A 25,276-nucleotide genomic window follows, 5' to 3' on the forward strand; every position below is an offset into this window, starting at 1 on the left:
CATGAAAAAGCCCTTTTCAATGATTAAGTAGGTAATTAACAGTCAATTATGAAAAGTAAACATATAAAGGCTCGCCTCTCGAGCACAATATCGACAAATCCGCCCCTCGGGCAACATCTCAGAATAGTACCAGCCCCTCGGGCAATCACATAGAATAATACCAACCCCTCGGGCTCAATCACATAGAACAATACCATCCCCTCGGGCTCAATCTCACATCACAATGGGTACCCGCACTCACTGGGGGTGTGCAGACTCCTGGAGGGGTCCCTTACGGCCCAAGCACAATAACAAGCCATCTCGTGGCATCAAACTAGGCCATCGGCCTCATATTAATCAACCCACCTCGTGGCATACATATCTCAGGCCCTCAACCTCAAATCAGTATCAGTGTTTCCTCACAACATAGGCCATCGGCCTTACTCGGTAAAAAATCCTCACAAGCCCCTCGGGCAATAGTAAAATAGTGTTTCTCAGCCCAAACATCATTTAAAACGTCATTTAAGTATTAAAATTGAATAAACATGGCTGAGTAGTAAAACAGTAGAAAATAACATGACTGAGTTCAAGTATAAAGTCAAAATAGCGAGGAAATATCAATAAAAATCCTTGAAGGGTTCAAGTAGTTGGCACTAGGCCCAAATATTGTATTCAGCCCAAATAATGATGATAGCAAATAGTTTTCAATCAAATACTCAGTAAAATCATCAATCGGGACAGACCAAGTCACAATCCCCAATAGTGCACGACCCTACGCTCGTCATCAAGCGTGTGCCTCACCTCAATATAGCACTACGATGTGCAATCTGGGGTTTCGAACCCTCAGAACATCATTTACAATCATTACTCACCTTGAACCGGCTAAATCTCTAGCTCGTGACACCTTTGCCCCTCAAATCGGCCTCCATGCACATCGAATCTATCCAAAATCAGAATGAGGACGTCAAAATATGCTAAGGGAACAAAGCCCAAGATAAAACAATCAATAAAGGGCAGAAATCCTGAAATTACCCAAACCCGACCCCCAGGCCCACGTCTGGAAATTCAGAAATTTTTACACCAATAGATTCCTTATCTCCCCATGAGTTCATACATATCAAAAGTTTTCAAATCCGACCCCAAATGGTCCTCCAATTCCCTAATCATAAGTCCGAAATTCCAAGCCCTAGTTCTTCCATTTTTAGCTTAAGTTTCCATGATTTTCTAGGTAGAATTCACATAATAATCGAGTTTTAAGTACGAAAATCTTACCTCCCAACGATTCCCCTTGAATCCCTCTTAAATCGCCTTCAAAAATCTTCCAAAATGGCCAACTATGGAGGAAATGAGCCCCAAAATCGCGGACAAGATGAGTTAAAAACATTCTGCCCAGGCCTTATTTTCCTTCTTCGCGAACGCGGTCAAAGCCTCACGTTCGCGAAGTACAAAATTTCGTTGACCCAAAATTCTTCTTCGCGATCGCGACCTGACAATCGCGAACGCGATGATTCCTCAACTTTACCCTTCGTGAACGCACCCCTCTCTCGCGAATGCGAAGAGCAACCACGACATCAGACCAGCTGACCAAAAAGACCCTACGAAAATGCGACTTACATCTCGTGAACTCGACCTACATCTCGCGAACGCGATGCACAACCTCGCGGCCCTTCGCGAATGCGTCACCTGCCTTGCGAATGCGAAGGCTAAACTTCCACCTACCTCAGCAGACTCATCGCGAACATGAGAGTCCTCTCGCGAACGCGAAGACCAAAATGTCTGCAACTGCTGGAACTCAAAATTTGCAATTTTTCAAACTTCAAAATGATCCGGTTGACCATCCGAAATTCACCCAAGGCCCCCAAGACCTCAACCAAAGGCATCAACCTATCCTAAAACCTTATTAAAACTTGTTCTAATCACCAAAAAACGTCAAACAACATCAAATCACCCAAAACACATCCGATTCAAGCCAAACTTTCTAAAATCTTCTGAAATACGCTTTTGATAAAAAACCCAACCAAACCACGTCCGAATGACCTGAAAATTTGCACACGCATCCCAAATGACCCAAAAGGCTACTGCAACTCTCAGAATTCTATTCCGACCCCTATATCAAAATCTCGCCTATCGACCGGAAATCGCCAAAATATCAATTTCACCAATTCAAGCCTAAATCTACTCCGAACCTCCAAAACTCATTCCGATCACTCTTCTAAGTTACAAATCACCTCCCGAAGCTAACTGAACCATCGAAATTCACTTCCGAGCCCTCTAACACATAAGTCAACATCCGGTTGACTTTCCAACTTAAGATCCCTCAAAAGAGACTAAGTGTCTCAAACCTTACCAAATTCCTTCTGGATTTGATCCAACCAACCCGATATCACATAACACGGATAAACAAAGTATAAAGAAGCAGAAATGTGGAAAACGGAGCGGTAACTCATGAGACGACTAGTCGGGTCGTCACAACTAACTTACGTAATTATTTATAATGTGTTTTTAAATAATCTGATAAATATATTTATGGCAATCATCCAATGAATTGAAGTTTCATAGCAGCACCAACAACAGAAGAAGAAAGAAGAAGAAGAGGAAGAAGAAGAAGAAGAAGAAAACGAAAGAGGAGAAGGAGGAGGAGAATAGGGGCTGAAGTTGTTTAAAAAGTGGGTACAAGTTAAAACTTTTAAAAAAATTGGGTATAGATTAAATAGGGGCGACCCGTGCAATTTTTACCAGTTTGGTGGAATGAGCATGGGGATGGCACAAATATTAATGTCCATAGAGAGCTAAGAATTATAGCCCAACAAAGTGATTGTGTGAAAGTGGTACCCTTGGTTCATAGTTTGGAGGCGCATACAGGGAGGGAAGCCTGTGGACTTTGGTGGCCTTAAAATATTATAAGTGGCACATAGTGAATGCATAGATAAAGCCCGAGTCTTGGTGATGAAACAAGTGGTATTTAGGTCGAGGAGAAAACTGTTAGGTACGTAAACAAGGTCTTTAGTCGAAGAGAAATAGAAGCTACATATAACAGCGAGACCTTTTGAGAAAACTTGCACTCATGATGGTCAAAGTAGACATTATCATACCATATTCGTTGTCACTCTTGGGCTGGCTTAGCCCAATACACACAAGATCTAACATAGTGGAGTTTAATTTTTAATTAACTTATCAAGGTTTTATATGTACTTTGGATATTGTAATGATTGATGGTCTTGGACTTGGTCTTATGATGTATCATAAAAGAGACTTGGAAAGTAAGTTTATTAGTTTAAATTTTTCTTTCATCTCTGGAGCTATAAATGTTTAATTTTGACAATTATGTTCCAGTGGATTAAAATATCTTGCTTAAGTAGTTGTCGTTTCTATTTTTTGGGTGCTTTCGAAATGTGAAGGATCTTCAATATATCGTGAAGTTAAGGTATTGAGTTAGTAGTTCTTTTGTTATTTATCCAAATGACATACTTGACTCAACAAATACTTACTCAAACAGTATATATTTGATATCATATATATACCTTTCAAATGTTCGAGAACTCTCATACTTCCTATGCTACATTAGTCAGAGGGCTAGCTCGTTCCTGTGGTGACTCAAAAGGCCATCTCTTATTTTACAAGTCGATTATGTATTCCGAGGCCTTAAAAACCTCTTTTTGTCTCATCTTGATTTGCATGCGCAGTTTGGGCGTGTATCCGAAAAACCATTATGTGAAAATCTGCGAAAAATGATAAATTTTGCTTTTAAAATGAATATAAGTTGACTTCGGTCAACATTTTGGGTAAACGGATCCGGACCCGTGATTTGACGGCGCCAAGGGTCCGTAGGAAAATATGGGACTTGGGCGTATGCCCAGAATTGAATTTCGAGGTCCCAAGCCCGAGAAATGAATTTTTGAATAAAATTATTTAACTGAAATTATAAGAGTTTTCAGAAATTTAAATATGTTTAAATTTGATGGTATCGGGCCCATATTTTAGTTCCGGAGCCCGGTACATGTCTTATATGGGATTTAAGTTGAGCCTGTAAAATTTGGTAAGAAACGGACTTGATATGACGTGAATCGGACCATCGGTTGATAAAAATGGAACTTAAGAGTTCATGAGATTTTTCTTTGATTTTGATGCTAAATTCATAGTTATTGATGTTATTTTGATGATTTGATCGCACGAGCAAGTCCGTATGATATTTTTGGACTTGCGTGCATGTTTGGTTTGGAACCCTGAGGGCTCGAGTGAGTTTTTGATAGGCCACAAAGTAAAATTTGACTTAGGAAAACTGCTGGTATATTGCAGATCTGTAGGCTTCGGAATTGTGAAGCCTGGCTCGCAATTGCGAAAAACCCATCGCATTTGCGAAGACTAGTTGGATAGGGAACCTTCGCATTTGCGAAGCTTATGTCGCAAATGCGACCTTGATAGGCACCGCAATTGCGAACATTGTTCGCATTTGCGAAGAAAGCAGACATAGGTCATCCTTCGCAATTGCGAAGCTTTGGCCGCAATTGCGGGTTCGCATTTGTGAACCAGGCTTCGCAATTGCCATATCTGCGCCTGGGTAAATCATGACTTAGCCAAAAATCTCTCATTTTTCATACTTTCTCAAAATCTAAACACTTTTGGGCGATTTTTCAAAGACAACTACTCCTCCAAATCGATTGTAAGTCATTTCTAACACGTTTTTTTAATCTGTAACATCTTTTCATATGATTTCAACTCAAAATCAAGGGTTTTCATGGGGAAAATTGGGTGTTTTGGGTAGAACTTAGGTTCTTAAAATTTTTGAGATTTGGACCTTGATTTGAGGACTGATTTCAAAATAAATTATACATTTGGATTCGTGGGTGAATGAGTAATCGGGTTTTGGTTCGAACCTCGGGTTTTGACCATGTGGACCCGGGGTCAATTTTTGACTTTTTGGGAAATTCATTGAAAAACTTATTTTCATGCATTTGAATTGATTCATTTAGCATTTATTAATATAGTTAAGTAACTTGTGGCTAGATACAAGCGAATTGGTGGTGGAAACAAGAGGTAAAGTGGTAGTTGAGGCTTGAATTGTGTTCGTGGCATCGAGGTAAGTGTTTGGTCTAACCTTAGCTTGAGGGATTATGAGTCGTGTCTTATTTGATACGTATTGGTTGTTGAGTACGATGTATAGGCATGGTGACGAGTATCTATACGTTGGTGTCAAGCATGCCTGTGAGTCTTATACTATGATTAATGTGACTCTGATTCATATTGTTCATGCTTTATATGATGATTTCTTTTGTTGAACAAGGCTTGTGGAAGTATTATTGGTAATTGAACATTGAAGAGCGTTGGCTCAAGTTGTAAAATAATTTGTGAAAGTATTATTGGCAATTGAACAATTTAAGAGCACTGGTTGAAGTTGTGAATTGAGTTGTGAAGTAAATGTGGAAAAGAGAAGAGGTTTATGAAATTGTCTCCCTTGCCGGGATGTTGTTACTTTTGATGTTATCTCCCGTGCGGGATGTTATTGTTTTGATATTGTTTCCCTTGCCAGGATATGGTTGATATACTATTGTTCCCTTGCCGGGATTTTATTGTGATTTATTGATTCCCTTGCCCTGATTGCTTTGTGATTGTTGTTTTAGGTAAGGAAGAGTGTTAAAGCACGAAGGGTGATGCCGTGCATGATATTTGTGAGAGAGTGTTAATGCACGAAGGGTGATGCCGTGCCGATTTTGTGAGGTTAAAGCACGAAGGGTGATGTCGTGCCGCATGATGTACAATTCTGCGCCATGATATGAGTGATAATGCACGAAGGATCATTCTGTGCCATGATTATGTGAGGTAAAAGCACTAAGGGTGATGTCGTGCCGATTTTATTGATTTTATAGTGAGGACGAGAGTAAAAGCACGAAGGGTGATGCCGTGCACTTGTCTTTTATTTCTGATTCTTGTTGATAATTGAACTTTGGTGTTCCTTATATTTATCTGTTGTTCTTCTGTTATTACTTGATGTTCCCCGCAGCATGCTTCCCCCTCCTATCCTTAGCTGTACATTTCTGCCTTTATTTTCCGCTTTATATGATTTTACTGCACAGGTTTATTTGGTAACCTAGTCTTATCCTCGTCACTACTTCGCCGAGGTTAGGCTAGGCACTTACCAGCACATGGGGTCGGTTGTGTTGATACTACACTCTACACTTTGTGCAAATCCTGATGCTGCAGCTTTTGGACCGCAGTGAGGGTGATGTCTTCAGTCCATTCAGGCGACTCGAGGTAGTCCTGCAGGCGTCCATAGGCCCTAACATCTCCTTCTATCTTTCTATACTGTTTCTTCTATGTATTTCTGAAACAACTTGTATTTATCTTTCAGACCCTTATTTGTAGTATTCTTAGACAGTCTGTGAAGTTATGGCACCAGATCTAGGTAGTTTTGGTTTATGGAGTTTTATCAGTATTAATATTAAACTGTTACATTTTGTTTCTTCCGCTAATTTAATTCCGCTGTTTATATGATGTTTGTTCACAATTGTTAAAGGATTAAAAATGGAATAAGTAAATAATTGTAATGGTTGGCTTGCCTAGCTTTCACTAGTAGGCGCCATCACGACTCTCGAAGGTGGAAAATTCGGGTCGTGACAAGTTGGTATCAGAGCTCTAGGTTACTTAGGTCTCACAATTCACGGGCAAGCTTAGTGGAGTCTAGGGGTGGGCATAAAATCCGAAAAACCGAATTCCGAACCGAACCGAATTAATTCGGTATTTCGGTTTTGGTTTTTCGGTATTTCGATCTAATTCAGTATTGCAATTTCGGTATTTCGGTATTTCAGTACGGTACTCGGTATTAAAATTTTAAAATTTCGATATAATACCGAATTTTTTAAGATATTTTTTTACTGCCCAGCCCCAGTACCCAAGCCCAAACATTTTTTGATTTAATTCCCAGCCCAACTGCCCAAGCCCAAACATTTCATTCTTCAACATTTTCATCTTCGCCGACATTCGAAGATGAAGTTTAACATTGCAAATCCAACAACTGGTTGCCAGAAGAAGCTTGCAGAGAATGTTGCTAATGTTCTCATCTGATTGAGCTCCGACAGTTTTAACTCCAGGCCGTGTTCGCCTTTTAACTCATTTCAATTTTATAATTAAAAAATTAAAAAAGATATAAATTAAAGTAGGAATTTTGAGTACAAATAATCCAATCCGGGTAGATATAAGGAAATGCCAGAATCTGATACTTTGGTCATAAGTTTATTTAGCGATTATTAAACCGAAATCGTACCGAAACCATATCAAACCAAAATAAAAAATACCGAACCGTACTGAAATAATTTGGTACGGTATTTGGTATACACAATTGATAAACCGAATACCAAAATACCGAACTGAAATTGTTAAATACCGAACCGAAATTGTTAAATACCGAATAGAAATACCGAATGCCCACCCCAAGTGGAGTCTGAGAGATCGGTACGGAGACGTCTGTATTTATCCCCAGAGGCTACAGAGTTAAGAAAAACTTTATATCTATTCTTTCCTGTCGTGCGATTTGGTTTCTCAATGCTAATTAAATTTTTACTCTATTCTTTCGCAAATGGTGAGAACACGTGCTTCCTCATCCACTGATTAGCAACCCGAGCCCCCAACAGCAGCTCCCACAAGGGGCAGAGGGCAAGGCCGAGGCCGTGCTGGAGGCCGAGGCAGGGGCAGAGCTCAACCCAGAGTAGCAGCACCAGCGGCGGAGCCTTAGGTTGAGTTTGATGATGAGGTTCCGGCCCAGACAGTTTCGGTGGACCTAGCTCAGGTCCTAGAGAGGTTCATTGCTACCCCAATACTCCAAGATGCTCTGGTCCGTCTAGTGGGCCTTATGGAGAGTGTCACCTGGGCAGGCTTACTTCCGGTAGGACCAGCCGTCTTTCAGGATGGGGAAGGAGCACAGACTCCCGCTATCCGCACTCCGGAGCAGATGGCTCCCCAGTTTCAGACTCCAACAGCTCAACCAATTGGAGCAGTTCGGCCGAGTGTGGTAGCTCAGACTGGTGACGAAACAGCTATGTATGCTTATGCCTTGTGGAAATTGGACAGGTTTACCAAGCTCTTCACTACCACTTTCAACAGTGCATCTTCTGAAGATCCCCATGATTATTTAGACAGCTATAATGAGGTTCTAAGGAACAAGGAGATAGTGGAGACCAATAGGGTCGACTTTGCTGCTTTTCACTTATCTGGATCCGCCAAGACTTGGTGGAGAGATTATTGTGTGGCTAGACCAGTTGGGTCACCAGCTTTGACTTGGGATCAGTTTTCTCAGCTATTTCTGGTAAAGTTTCTTCCCATCACTCAGAGGGAGAACTATTAGAGGCAGTTAGAGTATCTCCAGCAAGGTTCTATGATTGTTACTCAGTACGAAACCAGGTTTATCGATTTGGCCCGTCATGCTCTTCTTATACTTCCCACTGAGAGAGAGTGAGTGAGGAGATCCATTGAGGGACTCGTTCAGCCTATTCGATTGCAGATGGCTAAGGAGACGAGGAGTGAGATTTCTTTTCAGGATGCGACCAATATGGCCAGGAAAGTTGAGATGGTTCTATCACAGGGGGTGGTTAGGGGTCTGACAAGAGGCCTCGTCATTCGGGAAGGTTCAGTGGTGCCTCATTTGGAGGTAGAGATTCTTTTGGTAGGGGCCATCCTCCCAGGTCATTTCATTAAGCACTTTAGGCTTCTCACGGTGCTCTAGGTGGGTGTGGTTCTCATATGCAGTATTCCGATCAGCTGCCCTATAGTGCATCGCCAACCCCTATCAATGCACCTCCGCTCCAGAGTTTTTTAGAGTGGTTATTCAGGCCTTCAGGGTCAGCAGTCTCAGCCGCCGAGGGCTTGTTATACATGTGGCGATACAGGGCATATTGCTATATTTTGCCCTCGAGCACCGAGCAGCTTTCAGCATCAGGGTTTCCGTACCATGGTTCAGGCACTGAGTGTTCCACCGCCTGCCCAGCCAACTAGAGGTGGAGGTATATGTGCTAGAGGTGGAGGTAGAGGTATTAGAGGTGGAGATCAGGCCGCTAGAGGTGGAGGCCAGCCAGCAGGAGGCCATCCCATAGATGTAGTTCAGAGTGGTGGGGCCCAGCCCCGATGTTATGCTCTTTCAGCCAGGCTTGAGGATGAGGCTTCTGAAGCAGTTATCACAGGTACTGTTCTGGTTTGTAGTAGAGATGCTTCATTTCTATTTGATCCGGGGTCTACATACTCCTATGTGTCATCTTATTTTGCACCGTATCTAGTCATGCCTAATGATTCCTTGAGTGCTCCTATATATGTGTCTATACCGGTGGATGATTCTATTACGGTAGATCGTGTCCATCGTTCATGTATAGTCGTGATTGGGGGTCTTGAGACTTGAGTAGATTTGTTACTTTTGGATATGGTTGATTTTGATGTCATATTGGGGATGGACTGGTTATCACCTTACCACGCTATCTTGGACTGGCATGCCAAGACTGTGACCTTAGCCTTGCCGGTTTTACCTTATTTAGAGTGGAGAGGGACTCCTGTTCATTCTACCCGTAGTGTTATCTCATATATGAAGGCTTGGTGTATGGCCGAGAAGGGGTGTTTGGCCTATTTGGCGTATGTTCGTGATTCTAGTGCTGAGGTTCCTTTTATGGATTCTGTGCCTTTTGTTCGTGAGTTTCCTGAGGTATTTCCTTCAGACTTGTAGGGTATGCCACCCGACAGGGATATTGACTTCTGTATTGATTTGGTTCCGGGTACTCAACCCATTTCTATTCCGCCATAGTTAAAAGAATTGAAGGAGCAACTGCAAGACTTGCTTGATAAGGGCTTTATTAGACCTAGTGTCTCGCCTTGGGGTGCGCCAGTGTTGTTTGTTAAGAAGAAGGACGGATCGGTAAGGATGTGTATAGATTACCGATAGTTGAACAAGGTTACAATCAAGAACAATTATCCATTATCGAGGATTGATGATTTGTTTGATCAGCTTCAGGGTGCCAAGGTATTTTTGAAGATTGACTTGAGATCTGGCTACCATCAGTTGAGGATTAGGGCATCCGATGTCCCTAAGACAGCTTTCCGCACTCGGTACGGGCATTATGAGTTCTTGGTGATGTCATTTGGGTTGACCAATGCCCCAACAACTTTTATGGATTTGATGAACCGAGTGTTCAAGCCTTACTTGGATTTGTTCGTGATAGTCTTCATTGATGATATTTTGATCTATTCCCGCAACCGGGAGGATCCTGAGCAACATCTGAGAGTGGTTCTTCAGACTCTGAGAGATAGTCAGTTGTATGCTAAGTTTTCGAAGTGTGAGTTCTGGTTGAGTTCAGTGGCATTCTTGGGTCATGTTGTATCAATAAAGGGTATTTAGGTAGATCCGAAGAAGATAGAGGCAGTTGGCCTAGACCCGCATCAGCTATAGAGATCTAGAGTTTCTTGGATTTGGGAGGCTATTACCGTCGGTTTATAGAGGGGTTTGCATCTATTGCAGCCCCGATGACCAGGTTGACCCAGAAGGGTTCCCAATTCAGGTGGTCGGACGAGTGTGAGGTGAGCTTTTAGAAGCTCAAGATAGCTTTGACTACGGCGTCGGTGTTGGTTTTGCCCACAGGTTCAGGGCCATATATAGTTTATTGTGATACATCTCGTATTGGACTTGGTGCGGTGTTGATGAAGGATGGCAAGGTCATTGCTTATCCTTCGCGGCATTTGAAGTCATGAAAAGAATTATCCAGTTCATGATTTGGAGTTAGCAGGCATTGTTCACGCGTTGAAGATTTGGAGGCACTATCTATATGGCGTGTCATGTGATGTGTTCACTGATCACAAGATTTTGCAATACTTGTTCAAGTAGAAGGAGCTAAATTTGAGACAGAGAAGGTGGTTGGAGCTATTAAAGGACTATGATATCACCATCTTATATCATCCAGGAAATGCCAATGTGGTGGCCGATGCTTTGAGTAGGAAGCCAGCTAGTATGGGCAGTCTTGCGTATATTTCGGTCAGTGAGAGACCGCTTGATTTGGATGTTCAGGCTTTGGCCAATCAGTTCGTGAGGTTGGATGTTTCCGAACCCAGCCGGGTGTTAGCTTACACAGTCGCTCATTCTTCTTTATTAGAGCGTATCCAAGATCGGCAGTATGATGATCCCCATTTGTGTGTCCTTAGGGACACGGTACAACACGGTGGTGCCAAACAGGTTACATTAGGAGGTGATGGAGTTTTGAGGCTGCAGGGTCGAGTTTGTGTGCCTAATATAGATGGACTTCGAGAGTTAATTTTAGAGGAGGCTCATAGTTCCTGGTACTCTATTCATCCGGGTGCCGCTAAGATATATCAAGATTTACGTCTACATTATTGGTGGAGGAGGATGAAGAAGGATATTGTTGCATATGTGGCTTGGTGTTTGAATTGTCAGCAGGTGAAGTACGAGCATCAGAGGCCTGGTGTTTTGTTCCAGAAGATTGAGATTCCTGAGTGGAAGTGGGAGCGTATCACTATGGACTTTGTGAGCACGTGATTTTTGCCCTATGTGAAATACTCCTACAAATTAAAGAAATACATTTCTCTCAACTATTTGCAATTTTATAGGATTTTTGTAAGAATTTGTGTTAATTGTTTGCATTTTCTGTGCATGTTTACTTTTATTAAAATTATGAAAAAATACAAAAATACCATGCATTGCATGTAGATCTTTGTTTTATATTTTAGGATTAATTAGTTAATTAATTATTTTATTAAAAATAACCAAAAATGGCTCATGTTTACATTTTACCTTTAATTTTTAGTTTAGTGATTTTTCTCTTTTTTTATTTAGGATCAAGTAATCTTTGTAATTATTTTAATTAGTTAATTAGTGTAGCTTTACAATTTAAATAATTTAGGAATTTAATTTAGGATTTTATTAATTAAAGAAAAAAAAGAGAAAAGAGAAAAAAAGAATTTGAGAAACAAAGGGGCTGTTTTGTTTTTGATTTTAGTGGGCCAAAATGTTGAATCCCAAACCCGCCCCAAGCTTTCTTCAATCCATGGCCCAAATCAGTACACCCGGTCCAGCCCCACCCCATACCAAACGACACCGTTTTCCCTAGCCATTAATCCTATCCGTTGATTTCGTTTAATCGAACGGATGGGAAATAACCCCCATTTAATATAAAACTGCCCTAACACAACCTCCCCCCTAAGACCCCTTTAGTAACACTCTCATCTCTAACCTATCAAATCCTAGCCGCCTTACTTCTCTCTCAAATTCTCACAGCCTGAACCCTAAACCGCCGTCCACCAGAAATCGCCTCACGGCGACCCTGAGCCCATTCCCAGCATTATTCCATCGTCAATTTCCCCCAAAACACCCTCAAATTCCTCGAATTTCAAATCTGAAATTCAACCCCAAAACCCTAGTTCACCCAAATCACTCCAAAACCTCACCATGCCATCTCCCCACTCCCCTCACCCCTAATATCCCACTGGCTTGCCCAAAAGGCCTCTTAAATTTGAGCAATTTCAGATCGAAATTTTGGAAAAGAAAGAAGAAAGAAAAAAACCTAAAAGTCTACACCGAGTGATTCCGGAAGTGCAAATGGTTCAAACCTACATGAGTCACTTGCTCTTAACAGGAGCAACTGATTCATGTGGGTTTGATTTATTTTTCAAACCTGCCCTAACCAATTCAAGCTCCGGCCAGGTCCTCCGAGTCCAAATTGTTTCTTGCATCAGCCTAGGTGATTTCCTGCCTTGTTTCCATTTCTCTTTTCTTTGTCATTTTTCTTTTCTTTGATTGTTCTTCATGTGTTTGTTCTGTTGGTAGCTGTAGGATTTAGGTTATTATTTTTGTTCAGAATTATTTGTTTACTCTTGCCTTTAGTGATTTAGACTAATCAGTAGTTTTTTTAGGGTTAATTTATGCTTTTTATCACAATCATTGATTGGTCAGTTTGTCGTTTTAGGGTTTATTAGTATTATGTCCAGTTAATTTAATTCAAAATCATGCATGTTAGTTTCCTATTATTATTTGATTCCCTGATACAATGATGTTAGTTAGTACAATAGGTTTAATTCTCAGAAAATGGCTCATTAATTAGGAATTATGGATTTATGTTAGGTTCAAATATTTCTATTTTGTGCTGTTTTGATTTCAAGTACAATGATAAAAGAATTTTGGTTCAGTTAAAAGCTTAATTGAATTAGGATTTGTCTCATTTGATCTTCTTTATTTTTAATTCAATTTTTTGTGTTATTTGTTGTAGTTTGTAATTGTTAAACACTCTAGGGTCTTAATTGAATAGATGAGACTTAGGAGGTTAATTTGGGAATAGGAGATCAGATTTTTAGAAGGGAAACTTCTAGAATCTGGGGTAGTTGGCACAATTTTGGCCAGCACAAATGCTGGAGCCAATCAGAGGCTGCCAGCTGTCACAATTATGTTAGGAAAGATGCCTTGTGAGGGATTCCGATTCTGTTTTCAGCAGCATATGGCACCCCCAAAAGGGCTATATATAGACCTTTCTTTCACTCAAAAATCAGAGATCCAGACCCTAAAAATACTAAAAAGTTTTTGCATTGTTTTGATTAGAAATTGGTCGAAATTGTTCCTTGGTTTCTCTAGTAGCAAGAACTTAAGAGCTTTCATGGGAATTCTGGTTTTCTGGGTTTAAAAAGGATTCAAAGAAGCTGAAACCTGTTGTTGATTGCTACTGTTTCATCATCCTTTTTCTGCTGAAGCTTTATTTCTACTTTTCTTTGCTGTTTCAGGTATGTTCTGAACTTTGAAAGTGCGAAAAAATTAAGTTGTAGCTCATTGCTTGTTAAATGGAATGCATGTTCTTCATTTCAAATTGCTACCTAAAAATGTTCATCTTGTAGTTTCTCTGCAGTTTTTCTTTTATTATTAAGCATGTTATTATTGTTAGGATAATATTCATAACCTAGAAGTTCAAATCAAGAGATGTATTGTATTGAGCATTTCATTAAACACTTGAATGTATAAGTGGACTGTCAGGCTGTGTTTGTAAATTCCAGCATATACTTTGTGTAATATTCTGACGCTGGATCGCAATTAATGCATTTAATTAGTTGTGTAAGTGTATATGTTTATTAAACTGATCTCATCATAACATGATTTAGTATGCGTTAAAATTTGAAGTTCATTTCCTGTTAGCAGCGTGTCTTAAATTAGATGCTTTTCTGTGAATTTTGATGATTTCGCATAAGCTATAAGAAGGGAATTTTAGAATTTTGATTTGGGCCTGGCAAAGGCCCAGGAGAGGTAGCCTGGTGGACCTCAGATTAGGCTATCTTCATTTGAACTTGTTCTTAGTCTTTGGGCTCAACTTCAGGCCCAAACGACCTTGAGCTCCTGTTTTCTTTCTTCAGAATGATAAATGGGTTCCTTATCCGGGAATTGAGTTAGAAATCAGCCCAATTAAAAGACCACACCATGGCAAGCCAGCCACGCCCTTGGTCCCCTGATTATGTATTGGGTTCAACTTTGAGCCCAGTTGATATTGATTATTACCTGTGGACCATTCGACAGGCTGTTGTTGGTCCAATTCCCCTTTAATAACCAAGGATTTCCTTATGTTCGACCTAGATCTGTTTAAATAGTTGGAGACCCAGTAAATACCCCAAGCTTTTTTACAATCAGTAGTTACATATTTTAAGTTTAACCATTTGTAAATGAGAGCATCCTTAGGCTTAATTAATTATGACTTTTAAAAATGGATTGAGGTGTGCCATCCATAGTTAATCATCCATGGCCCTCATAAATATTCTAACTTAGATATTAATAATGAATGTTCGTAGTTTGCTTTAGGCACATTTAATGTATCATCGTGATTGTGGACACGTTCACATGACATAATCATGATCTTAAAAACAAAACCGGAGTATGTGTTCGCGCAACTTTGACCAAAACTTCTTAATAATAATAAAGCATTACTAATTGTGGACACATTCGTGTGACATAATTTTTGACGCGCCAAACAAATGAGTACACGTATGCGTGACCTATTTCAAAATAATTTCTTAATTAAAAAAGGCAAATACACATAGGTTCTAAAACGAGTAATTAGACAAATTGATTGAGCCAAGTATGATCAAAGCGACCATGCTAGAACCACGGAACTTAGGAATGCCTAACACCTTCTCCTGGGTTAACATAATTCCTTACCCGGATTTCTGTGTTTGCAGACCATAAATAAGAGTCAACTTTCCTCGATTCGGGATTTTAAACCGGTGACTTGGGACACCATAAATTATCCCAAGTGGCGACTCTGATTTTAAATAAATAATCATGTTTTTATTGTCACTTAAATTGGAAAAAACTCCCTTATACCCTTTCGGGGTAGTAAAAAGGAGGTGTGACAGCTCTTGCGACTCTGCGGGGGACATGAACCCAGAATCTCTGGTTCAAGGTTCAAGAATTCGAGTTTGTTAATATGATTTTTACTTGGCTTTATTTATTATTGATATGACTGTATTTTGTGGACCTAATATGCTAATTGCCATCTATTTACTGCTTTGATATTATTTGAATTGTATATAACTGTCATCTTATGCCACCCCTCTGAGTCTTCTAAAAATGGTGCACACATTCGCGTGGCCCACATTTTCTGGGTAGACTTTAGTGCTCCCGGTATGTTGCCCCTTCTTCGGCTAGACTTGTCGCGTCGGGTAAGCTAGGTCAAGAACACAACCCCAGGTTTAAACTTAGAATAACACAACCTCATACCGGATCCCTACTAGGAACGTTTGTTTGTATCACGTGCATTTGACTTTGGGGACTTAACACAGGGGTTGGGTCCGTCTAGGAAAGGTGTACCCAAAATAACAAACCATCCTGATGCATCCTATGTGCTATGTAAACATTTATTTGTTTCGGCTTGCATGTTGACCGACTAGGAAAAGTAAATCAAGAGAAAAACCAAGAGTGATGTAGGGAAGAAATAAAGCTCGGTACTGAAAAATCCCCGATATTTGGAAATGTCTTAAAACTCTGCCGAAATTTTTAAAAAGAGAGAGAGATAAAAGAAAAAGAGTCAATGAAAAAGTGTAATTTCAAAATCAGTCAATAATGTGTCTCTTTCAAATATGTCAAAACTAACCGAACTACGCAGGTCTGATTCTCACCGGATGTGGGATACATAGGCAACCTACATAAGGTTCAGCCTTATTTTTCAAAAAAAAAAAGAAACTAAAAAGAGTAAATGGTCAAATAAATGTAGTTTAGGGTTTTGGTCAAAAGAATAAGTCGATCCAGCTTCAGTTATGTCTTAAGCCGTTCTTGGCGGGATAGCCTTAGAGTATATTCATTTGTCGAAGGGCTATTTTCGTAAAGAACGAATAAGTCTGTGGGTAAAGTGTTATTTTTCCATAAAATACCTTTCCCTGGCCTCAAAATCTATTCGGAATTGTGAAGGGGCCACGTTTGCAAAATGACCACTTTTGAAAAATAGCACGGGGGGAGGGGGGAAGTCATTTTCCGTTAATTTTTCTTTTAAGAAATTGAAAGCCTGTTTTACAAAAGAGTCCACCAGAGTCAACCCTAACCTTAACCTTCCACAGGTACATATGAACATTGTCCAAAACCCATCACAACTGGTCATAGAACAGGCTCAACTGCAACTACGCATGTGGTGGAATGATCTAGATAAAGATGGTCGAGATTAGGTTAAAGAACAGTTGACGCCCTTATAGACATTATGGAAATTTAACCACGGGAGGATCTAATCAAGGCTTTGGTAACTTTTTGGGACCCCGTCCATAACGTTTTCTGTTTCTCAGATTTTGAGCACACCCCTACTCTGGAGGAAATGGCTGGGTATATTGAGTTTGGTCGGGACTTGAGGAAACAACTACTTATATTCCCAATGGATCCCTCTGTGCACAACTTCTTTGACCTCTTGAATATCATTAATCAAATAAAGAAGGCCCATGTAAACAAAGGATGTTGTTCTTTCTACTTCTTGTACTTCAGGTTTAGGCACTCAGCTGGGTTCGAAACGCATGAAAAGGGTTTGAACAATAAACAAGATAAGGGTATCTGGCAAATTCATCGTCGGTTCACTTTCATTGTGGCGTTTTTGGGGATTATGCGCCTTCCAAATACATAAGGGACAATGGATATCCGTATGGCCAAAATTGCAGAAATTCTCACTACTAAGAAAGATCATACACTTGCTCCGTTAGTGCTGGCAGACATTTATCGTGCATTGACATTGTGCAAGGCCGGGCCTCAATTTTTTGAAGGTTTCAATATTTTTCTACAAATGTAGTTGATCGAGCATCTCCGCCATCACCCCAAATTCATGTGCTATGGTTCGAGCATAGATAACTTCATCAAGAGCTACGAGGAAAGGGTGAAAGACTATAATGCTCCAGAAGGGTTTGAAGCCTGGGTCTCCCACTTGAAAGCTCTAAAAGCAAGTTAGATCGAGTGGACTATAGGATGGCTCCTGATGATAGAAGCCATATACATGACGGCTACCAAGGGTTACCTAATATTGATGGGTTTGGGGAGTGTCCAACCATATGCACCGCAGAGGGTCTTAAGGTAGTTAGGAAGATATCAGGTGGTGCCCGAAGATGAAGATCTAACCACCCAGGTCATTGAGCTACATCCAGAAGCTACATTTCCCGAGACTTTAGTTCAGCAGGATTGGAATGGTTGCCGGTATCTGAAAAATGGCACCCAGGTACCAGATGTTGCAAAGGAGGAAGTGGATTCAGATTATGCTACATGGTTTGAGAAAAGGTCTTGTGCAAACAACGAGCCCGAGCCCAAGACCGAGCCCGAGAGGCCTGCCAAGATACCTCATGTTCAAACTTTTGATGATAAAGTCTAAGAAAGGTTGGCCTGGGGAGAAAAGGAGAAAAAATATCAAGCCGCCATTCACATCTTGGAAGAGAAATTGAGAAACATGGAATTCAATAATGATCTCCAAGCACAAGAAGCAGAAGGTAAAAGGACAAGGTTGGCCAAAGAAAATGAAGCCCTCCGAGCCCAAATCCGAAAAATGAAAATAGCAGCTAAGAACCCTGTCAGGAGTGAAAAAGATAAGAAACTTATAGACAAGCTCATGCTGAGAGTATGTGATTATGGGTTTGAGTTAGAGAAGACTGAAGCTGAGCTAGTAAAGGCCCGAGCCAAGTTAGCTAAGAATGTGGAGGGACGGGCAAGTTTCGTTCGACAGCTAAAGGAGAAGTACGACAAAAGAATGGTGGGTCTAAAGAAAAAGGTCAATGTCCTTGAGAACGAAATGACCAAGCAGGCAAGAGATTTCAAAGTAGAAAGGCAACACTACTATGCCCTGATGTCGTAGTTAGAAAAAGACCTGTTGCAGCTTCAAGAGCAAAATCATACAGCCGAACAAGTTTTGGGGGCCAGATCTCAGCAGATTGGACGGTTGCTACAAGAGAAGGGTATTATCATGGAGAGGGTTAGGAGGACTGCAGACTACATTGTGATGAAGTGAAACGAGTGTGAAGACATGACCCGATCCATGTTTTTCGCTTCAGTTACGATTTTTGTCCAATAGATCATGGATGACCTGTTTCGCCTCCAAGAAGATATGGCGCATAGGCCCGTAGCAAGGCCAACTGGAGCAACAGTGGAAGCACTTATGTATTCATGATTTTATTTTTCGAGTCTGTATTGCAATTTCTTTTAGAGTCTATTAGTCCATTTTGAGTCTTGTTTTAGTTTTTGAAAATGTTTAAGTCAGTAGAGAAGTTGTTGTAATCAGGATATTTCTGTATTGTTCTACTTTACAAAATTTGAAGAAAAAGAAAAGAAAAAACCAAAATATGTGTCTTTTTTTTTCCCGCATTTATCCCCTGAACTACGTAATGATCTGATTCATGCCGCGTCATGATACGCAGGAAATCCCCATAGGATTCGATCATAACCATAAAATAAAAAGGAAAAATAGGAGAGAAAATAAAAGGAAATTGAGGGGAAGGAAATAATGGCAAAACAAGAGAGAAAAGCGAGTGCAAAATAAAAGGGAAGTAACAAAAAAGGCCAAGAGTGATTAAAGAGGGATTGGAGCGAAAAGAAAAAAAAAGAGAGAAGAGAATGCGTGTTGTGACCAAAACACTCACGCAAGTGTACGCGATCGACAAGTAATATAGTAGTAAGTAGAGTATCGTTCCCACGAGGAATTGTGATCAACTTCTTGACTGATGTAGATTCAAAAAATTATCAATTTAAGCTTAATTATCACAAACTATATAAAGAACCAATTTACAATTTACTTAGTAATTAAACAATAATTCAATACAAAATTACTACACCAAATTCACAATATTTTGATAACAATTTGGGTCAATATATTCCCGGGTCATGGACTTGCTAGAGATCATGTTACTATTTTAGCTTAAGATTGATTTATTGAATTATCGGGGTTATTGATTATAGGGTTAATAATATTCATAAGAATCTTTCGAGTTCTTATGCATCTATTCAAGTTAAACTAATACCTATATGTCTATGGTATTAATATTAGCAAGAATGCATTTACAACTCTTATTTTTCAACCAAACAAGGCAATTAAGTATATGTCTATCTTAATTGCGAATTCTTCACCCGATGCCCGAGATTCAAAACTTGTTCTATTTGATTCTATATGCAACCAAGAATTTCCTTTTTCAAGTTTAATTTAAGATTCGTAAATAATATTTCACTGTTAGCTACTCAGTAAAATAATTAGAAGCAGAATCAAATAAACAACCCATAACGATAGATTCAAGATCTTCAATCTAAGCTTCAAATAACAAGATCATCTAACATCCATGACCCAAGAATATTAGAGTTTTTAGGTACTCATAATCATACAAAAATCAACAATAAAAGTTTTAAACATAATATTAACAAGCAACAAGAAGAAAGTTTGAAAGAACTCTTTAAATCCTTCTCCAAGGTGTTGTTCTTCTTCTCCTTTCTTAGCTCCAAGATGAAGCTCCTCCTTCACTTTCTCTCTCAAGAATGAATAGTATTTTTGCACTTACTCCCCTCAAAATCTGATCTTCCCAATAATGGAGTTCTTGCTTTATGTTAGTTGAGTGGGATTAAGAAGGAATTCCGATTTTACCCCTAAATAAAGTCTCTCCGGATAGGACCCGCGCGAACTATCGCGCGAAGTTTGAAAGTTCATGCGATAGTTCGCGCGCTTCTCTTAGCTTCCAGGCAGAAACATTCGCGAACTATTGCGCGAAGTTTGGAACTTCGCGCAGTAGTTCGCGCGCTTCAGTAGCTCGATTTTGTCCATTTTTCCGTCTCGTCCTTGCACACACTCGACTCCTAGGGATTGTTCTTGCTCATAAATCATTCCAATCTCCTCTTGAAAGCATCATTTAGGCTTATCATCCTGCAAGGTATACATATTTTGAGTAGAGCCTATTTTTCCATCAATTAACCATAATATGACATCGGAATATAATCAAGCAGAAGCATAAACAATAGCTAAATCACCTAGATTTCGCCTATTATCAATACCCCACACTTAATTCATTGCTAGTCCTCGAGCAATCAACTAGAGAATTCTTTACTCAACCCTTTCCCTTAACGCCTTACACCTAGAACAATGTACATGTATTACGCTTAGCAGTGAACAATCCTAGCCTCAAAGTCGACTCTCAAGTGCCATGCAATATTCACACTTCCTCAAAGTACTCTATATAGAAGTCAAGACTTGCTTTTCCGTCACGAATCATATGCCCTCACAATTATATCAACAAAAACTGAGTTCAATCCATCACATTCAATTCATATGCCCACATATATCAAGGAAATCACTCAATCTTACAAAAGAGGTCACATGCATGCAATTGGTACCATAAGCTTGCCCTTAACGTAAATCTCTACTAATGTAGGCTAGCTCGATCCAAAATCAATTAGGACTTTTTCATGGTTGTAATGTGGGCTAAGGGACGGATAGGATGTATTTAGGAATAGTGACTCAACCCCTAAGCACTTTAACACATCACACGAACACTTTTCAGCATAAATTCTTTAACTCACTTCTCATTTATACACAATGTCATCCCACATATACACCCTTTTTCTTTAAGCACTCTATTAATTTATTCCCACTAGCTAGAGCAAGATTCTTAGCTCCAAATTTGTCACTCAATTTCTGCTAGTGGTGTATTTGTTTACAACATAAGTGCACCTTTCATCCTTTTATTGGTTCCACTCAAAAGCCACCCCACACTTATTTCCTTCTTACTTCTTTTAGCGCTCTTCTCACAATTAAAGTGCTTTAAGAGGTAAAAGGATCAAAACAATATCAATTAAGAACAAAAGGGTATAGGCTTGTAATACAGGTGCCAAACAAAAAGTCTGAAGGCTTAAAAGGGTTTACTAGGGACAAAATTTTATTTTTAATAAGAAATTAAGCTCAAAAAGGTCAAAGAAAGCCTAACATCATTTTTCAAACAGAGCATCACCTCAAATTTCGCTTCAACTCACATACCGGGCAAGTTCTAGACACAAGTACAATACATGGACTACACAAATACTCACCACACATGACATATGACTCATTCCAGATCAGCTCATCAAGACACTCCATTACGAGCATTCAATTCAGTACAAACATACAAATTAAGGCACTTTCAGTGAGATTCAACAATTAAGACTAAGCGTTACACTCTAGGGTCTATTGTGTTCAGGTGTGTCAACGCTATGAGTTCTCTTCTATAGCTTGCATCCATTTATTTAATATACAAGAATAAATAAATAAAGAAAACTACATATGCTCACTGAAAAACTACATATGCCCGGTTCAAAATAAACCCTTGGAAAATAACCGTGGCTTAAAGAAAAACCAAGGAGGATTTGTTATACTACCTAAAAATACCAAAAATAAAAACAAAAATCTTTTTGTTGTTTTCAATAAGCTCAGTCCCTCAAGAACTCCTATCCAAAAGAATCTGTCATCGGGCCGCGCCAATATTACTACTAAAAAAAATTTGTTTAAGAACAATTACTCCAACAATACTAAATCACCAAAACATTTAAAAACAAAAGTGGAATAATCACACAATCCCAAAATATTATATATTATACCACACCACCAAAACATTCTAATCACGCAATCCTAAAACATTATATATTGTACCACACCATCAAAACATTCCAACAATCCAAAACAATTGAAACAACCTAAAAATCCATAATAATTACTACCATCCTCCACCCCACACTTAAAGCGAGACATGTCCCCATGTCTTTCATTATAAACAAGAAATGAAGCAGAGATACTTCCCTGAGGAGTCACTCTTGATCGGACACAGTTTCGGGATTCACGTTGCACGCACGCCCCAAAGCTCGCAACCAACCCATGAACTTCTTTTCCGACAAGACTTGTCGGTCAGCTATTGCGTCCATACGAGTGTTCAAATCATGAATGGAAGTGCATATATCAGCCACCACTTGTTCCAATGTGGTGGACCGGGATACTCTGGCACTTCTTGAAGAGGATGCTGCGCATGATAGTGCTGCAGCTGATCTTCTGGGTGCTTGAGCCAGTGCTTCTCCCTCCACATCCATATGCTTTTCCTTCTCCGAAGCGTCCGAACCACTTTCATTCTCTCTATCTATCTCTGCTGCTGGGGCTGCCTCTATGGTGTTTGGGCCAGGTCAGATATTGTGGCTTTTTCTTAACAGCCCGTCCACACAAATATTTTCAGGCACCTGCACATTCCTGCAAAGCCTAGTCACCAAAGAAGGGGAAAAAAAACCATACTGGTGTTGGGGGCATCTGATGAACATCTCGTCATGGATCACTTTGGCCATGTCGAAGGGAAGGCCCTTGATGAAACACCAAATCAATGCAGCCCGGGGTCCATTCACCTCTGTAGTATTTGTGGAGGGGATAAGACGACTGTTGATCACGTACAGCCAGCACTTCGCCTCTTGAGTTAAGACGACTGAATGGAACTTCTCTCCAGACTCTAGCCATTCTACCGTTTTCCCTGGTTCACAAATTTCATCAAAGAATCGCTCCCACTTGGCATCAGTTGGATGGCGCCCATATTCATAAAAATCCGAGTTCTCAGGCAGAGGGTCGGGCAATTGATAAGCTGTGCGTATCGCCTCAATGGAGGCATCTACCTCCTTCTGGCGCACTGTTACCACCTGGTGGACATGTTCGGGTAGATTGGCATAGAATTCTTGTACCACCATTTCATTAGCCTCCCTTGGCTCGTCAATGAAAGCTTGCAACGCCCGCTCCATCTATTCATTGAACATGTGGGGGCATCGTTCCTTGACCTTGTTGATGTTGATGCCCCTTTCCGCAATTGCCTTCTTAGCCGCCTTTGCTATAAAACTGTTATGAGCATCCAGGGAGACAAATTTGGTGCTGTCATAAGAGCGCGCTGGAGCTGCCCTTTGGCGGCTTGATAATGGACCTGTGGCTTGGCGCTTTTTCGTTGGTGCCATAATACCTGCAAAACATGTACATATGAACTCAGCCCAACAAAACTATTATGACTTGCTGCGGTTACTCAGACTTCAAATGCAAAATTGGTCATAACTACATAATCATGCTCATTGAGGCTTTTCCACAAACACCTTGTGGGCAGTAGGTTCTCACAACTTTTTTCTAATGGTCTTGCATCAATGGCTTCCCACAAAAGTTCATTCATAACCCAATTCAAGTACTACGCACCCCACACTTACAACAAACTAACCCCACAATATATTTTACCAAGTTTGAAACCCAAATAACAAGATACAACTATATTAATGGCTTAAAATTCAACAAGAAACTTAAAATCTGAAAATAGCAAGAGAAAAACATAAAACTAAAGAAAACTAAAACTAGGATTCATACTTTGTTAGAATTCGTGAGGTGGGGTGAAGCTGCTAATGATTTTAGGGAAGAAACCCTAAGTATTTTGAGATATGAGATGAGTGCTTGAAGTTATGAAAGTTAGGGGTTTTTGTTGGTTTGGAAGAGATGATTGTGTTTTGGGGGTATTGGGTTTGGTTTTAATGAAAGGTGACGGGGTATTAACTATTTATCTTACTAAAATAAAAGAAACAAAAAGTAAAACAAAGACAAAACAGAAAATAAAACGCCTGAAAAGTTCCAGGCTGATAAACTTGTCCAGGCGCGCGAACTATATAGTTCGCGCGATACTTCACGCGTTAAGTGACCTTAGGCAGAAAGGTGTGCGAACTTTTGCGCGTTTCAGTTACACCCAGCAGAAAGTTGCGCGAACTTTCGCGCGAACTATATAGTTCGCGCGATAGTTCGCGCGATAGTTCACGAAGAAAGTTTTATTTTTAATTTTTTTTTAGATTCTGCCCTTGTTCACCTGCATTTATTAGTACATAAAAAAAATTATATATTCACAAATACCACAATCGTTGGGTTGCCTCCCAACCAGCGCCTTATTTTACGTCGCGGCACGACGCCATATTGCATTATACATCAGTTAAATCTACTGAGGTTTTGTGACGTTGAATGTCACCACCCCGATAGTGTTTAATTCGTTGACCATTTACCAAGAATGTGCCTGTTGAATTAATGTTTCGCAATTCAATTGTTCCATGAGGAGTTACACTTACTACAACTAAAGGGCCTGCCCAACGGGACTTAAGCTTTCCAGGAAAAAGCTTTAGCCTTGAGTTGGACAAGATAACTTCTTGACCCGGCTCAAACTCACGATGTTGGATGTGTTTATAGTGCCACTTCTTGATCTTTTCTTTATATAACTTGGCATTTTCATAAGCATGCAACCGAAACTCATCAAGTTCATTGAGTTGTAGCAGTTTTTTTTCTCCAGCTAAGTCCATATTCATATTTAGCTTTTGGATTGCCCAATAAGCTTTATGTTCTATCTCAACAGGCAAATGACATGCTTTTCCATAAACCAACCTGTATGGAGAAGTACCTATTGGAGTCTTGTATGCAGTTCGGTAAGCCCACAATGCATCTTCTAACTTACCGGACCAATCTTTCCTATTTGCGCTCACAGTTTTCTCCAAAATCTGTTTTACTTCCCTGTTTGACACTTCAACTTGACCACTCGTTTGAGGGTGATATGCAGTAGCAACCTTGTGTCTTACACCATATTTTGCTAGAACATTTTTCAACAATTTGTTGCAAAAGTGTGTTCCTCCATCACTTATCAACACCCTTGGAGTTCCAAAGCGTGTGAAAATGTGTTTCTTCACAAAACTTACCACTACCTTCGCATCATTAGTAGGAAGAGCAATGGCCTCAACCCACTTAGACACATAATCCACTGCAACCAAAATATATTTGTGCCCATTAGAATACAGAAATGG

Source organism: Nicotiana tabacum, chromosome 20 (genome assembly GCF_000715075.1).
Source record: "Nicotiana tabacum cultivar K326 chromosome 20, ASM71507v2, whole genome shotgun sequence".
Lineage (NCBI taxonomy): Eukaryota > Viridiplantae > Streptophyta > Magnoliopsida > Solanales > Solanaceae > Nicotiana > Nicotiana tabacum.